Below are 4,172 nucleotides of genomic sequence, written 5' to 3'. Positions count from 1 at the left end.
ATATAAACATCTTGATGAAGTTCTTGAAATATGCTCCACCGTGAAGTACATGAATGTCCCGGAAGAAGTTCTTAGGCTACTTCTCTTCCCTTTCACTCTTAAAAATAAAGCAAAACATTGGTTCAACAATTTGGGGGCAAATTCAATAACATCTTGGATGCAAATGCAAAGTGAATTTTTTAACAAAATTTACCCCATGAGCTTGACCAATTTAATGAGAACTTCAATTAGAGAATTTTCTCATGGGGAAGGAGAACTTTTACATGAGGCTTGGGAAAGATTGAATGACTTGTTAAGAAAATGTCCACATCATGGTATTCCAAAATAGCAAGTTGTCCAATATTTCTATGAAAGCCTATCCGACATTCACAAGGACATAGTTGATACTTCATGTGGAGGTTATACTTTGGGAAACATGAGGATGATGCTTGGCACCTTTTTGAAAAAATGAGTGAAAACTCTTTGCATAAATATCACACTTCTCGATTGGGTCATAATTCTATTGAAAGGAAGAAAAATGTGAAAGTGTGCCAAATTGAAAGTCCAATGGAGATTGTAGCCAAGGTTAAAACTCTTTCTCAAAAACTTGATAAATTTTTATTGAGACAAAAACCGGTTATCAAATCATCTCCTTTTCATCACTCCTATCATTTTTGTGAGCCTTGCATAACATGTTCTAGTGTTTTACATTATACTTCCAATTGTCCCCATGGACATGTGTTTAATAAACATTTTGAATAAGTCAATACTACATTTGCTCACCCTAATTCAAATGTCTATGTCCCAAGGTGGGATGAAAATTCAAGTTCTTTTCAAGCTAAAAATTTTCAAAAATCAGTATGTTCCTCCTCATAAAAGAAATGAAGGTTCTCAAAGATTTGTTTCATCTTCTTATCATCAAAGAATGAACCACTTTTCACATCCTCAAGTCTACGAATCTCAAAATGGTTTTCATCATTCTCATGCACTTTCTAGTAATTCTACATTTGAAGATAAGGTTCTGATGGCTTTGGGTAGTTTAGAAATGAACACTAATCTATTGCATTCTCACTCTCAATCGATATCAAATCTTGAATCCCAAATTGGGACAATAACTAATGCATTGAATACAATAGAAATTGGTAAATTGTCTAGCCAACCCAAAAGGAACCCAAAAGCCCAATACCTTGTGGAAGTAAACTCTACATCAGGATGTCCTTCTCAGGAACAAGTGCAAGCCATTACCACTTTAAGAAGTGGTAAACAAATTGACAATAGGGTCGAAAAACTAATTGAAGTTAGCGAACCAATGCAACCCAAAGTTAGCACCCGTCTCGTTCCCAATCTCACTCCTACTTCCTTGGATGAAAATGTTTTCATTAAGAATTCTCAACCTTCTTCTTCATCATCTCCTCAAATTGCAGGGTTTTATGAGCCAAAAGCTCCATTTCCATATGCTTTAAAAGAGACTTTGCCTTTTGGGAGGCAAGAAGGAAAAATCCACGACATGATGGAAGTCTTCAAACAAGTTAACATAAATCTCCCTCTTTTGGATGCAATTAGGCAAATTCTGCCTTATGCAAATATTTTGAAAGATCTTTGCACGCAAAAGAGGAAGAGTAAGGGACAAGGCCCTAAAAAAGTGTTCCTCGCGGAGCAAGTGAGTTCTATCATTCAACATAACACTCCACCTAAGTTCAAAGATCCGGGTGCTTCAACCATCTCATGTGTAATTGGAAACCATGAAGTTCGTAGAGCTTTTCTTGACTTAGGGGCTAGTGTTAATTTGATTCCTTACTCCATGTATATCCAATTAGGTTTGAATGAATTGTAGCCAACCTCGATAGTGCTTCAATTGGCCGATAGATCCATCAAAACACCTAAGGGCATGGTTAAGGACATACTCATCAAGGTTGACAAGTTCTATTTTCCGGTTGATTTTGTGGTTCTTGATACAGAACCGGTTGCCAACCCAACCAATCACATCCCAATTATCTTGGGAAGGCCATTCCTTACCACTGCAAATGCAACCATTAATTGTAGATCCAGAGTTATAGACCTTTCTTTTTGGTAACATGATGGTTAAGCTTAATGTTTTCAATGCAAGTCGACATTCATAGATGAAGATGAGTGTTGTCTCATAGATGTCTTGGATGAGATTGTAGAGGAGTCCATTCCTTCCATGATTATAAAAAGCCAACCGAGGATAATCTTTCATCTCTTCTATTCGAGGATCCTCTTGCATCTTATCTCCTTGAAATGTATGAGAATTACGGGTTTGATAATGAAGGGTCAATGAGTGAGGTTAACAACTTAATGGAATCCGTTGCAAGCTTGGATTTTTCACCTTGGAAAGTTCCAAAAGAACCTCTTCCTCAACTCTCTATCACTCCACCGGTCCCATCTTTAGTCTCTCCACCCACTCTTGAGCTTAAAACTCTCCCTCCCGATCTTAAGTATGCCTTTCTAGGCCCGAAAGAGACTCTTCCGGTCATCATCTCTTCAAGTCTTGAAAAAGATCAAGAGAATGCTCTTTTGAATGTGCTTAAAGAACATAAGGAAGCTATTGGATGAGGTGTGGTGGATCAAAAGGGAATTGACCCTTCTATTTGTATGCATCGCATTGTTATGGAAGAGGATGCAAAACCTTTTAGAGATGCCCAAAGGAGATTAAATCCAAACATACAGAAGTGGTTAAGAAAGAAGTTGTTAAGCTCTTAGATGCTGGTATCATTTATCCAATCTCTGATAGCAAATGGGTGAGTCCAAATCAAGTAGTTCCCAAGAAATTGGGGATTACGGTGGTTGAAAATTCAAAGGGTGAAGCAATTTCTAAACGTACCGCCAATTCATGGCGTGTATGCATTGATTATCGCAAATTAAATGCCGCCACTAGAAAAGATCACTTTCCTTTGCCATTCATTGATCAAATTCTAGAGAGATTGGCCGGGCAACAATATTATTGCTTTCTTGATGGCTATTCGGGTTATAATTAAGTAGCCCTAGACCCTTTAGACCAAGAGAAAACCACATTTACTTGTCATTTTGGCACATTTGCTTATAAACAGATGTCTTTTGGATTGTGCAATGCTCCCACCACATTCCAAAGGTATATGATGTTAATTTTCTTGGACATGGTGGAAGAGTATCTAGAAGTCTTTATGGATGATTTTTCGGTCTTTGGGTCTTCATTTGATGCATGCCTCAAAAATCTAAATTTGGTGCTTAAAAGATGTCGTGAAATAAACCTTGTTCTTAGTTGGGAAAATAGTCATTTCATGGTTCAAGAAGGTATTGTTTTGGGTCATGTCATCTCAAAAAAGGAAATTGAGGTTGATAAAGGGAAAGTTGAGCTCATGCTGGCTTCTATTGCCGTTTCATCAAAGACTTTAGCAAAATTATTAGACCCTTGTGCAATCTTCTTGCCAAGGAAACACCATTCATCTTTGATCAAGCATGCCTTAATGCTTTTCATAAATTACGTGATTTATTGTCATCTGCCCCTATTATGCAGCCACCCAATTGGTCATTACCGTTTGAAATCATATCTGATGCCTCTGATTACGCCATGGGAACAGTTTTGGGGCAAGGGTAGGAAAACTTCCATGCGCCGTATACTATGCAAGCAAGACCCTTTCGGAGCTCAATTGAATTACTCTACTACCGAGAAGAAATTACTTGCCATAGTGTATGCCCTTGATAAATTCTGATCTTATCTCTTAGGATCAAAAGTCGTTGTCTACTCTGATCATGCTGCTTTGAGGCATCTTTTGACAAAGAAAGAAATAAAACCTCATTTGATAAGATAGATTTTGCTTTTTCATGAATTTGAGTTTGAAATCAAAGATACGAAAGGCACCGAAAATGTGGTTGCAGATCATCTCTCAAGGTTGGTGGTAGAATCTTCCTCGAGCCCACCAATTCGTGATTCATTTTCGGATGAACAACGCTTCCAAGTTTCTAATTGATAAATGCCTTGGTTTGCCAACATCATGAACTTTCTTACAATTGGCAAACTTCTAACTAATTGGTTAAAGCAAGCAAAGAAGCGTTTCTTTGCTAACATCCGGAATTACTATTGGGAAGATCCTATTTTGTTTCGATATTGTCTGGATCAAATTGTGAGAAGATGCATTCCAAAGAGTGAAATTCCAAGCGTCTTTGTGTTTTGTCATACCCTTGCATGTGGTGGG

This window comes from Cornus florida, unplaced genomic scaffold, assembly GCF_030987335.1.
Source record: "Cornus florida cultivar Cherokee Brave unplaced genomic scaffold, ASM3098733v1 CherokeeBrave_3.0.0_Hap2_Chr03, whole genome shotgun sequence".
Taxonomy (NCBI): domain Eukaryota; kingdom Viridiplantae; phylum Streptophyta; class Magnoliopsida; order Cornales; family Cornaceae; genus Cornus; species Cornus florida.
Note: the sequence above shows the minus strand (reverse complement) of the source record.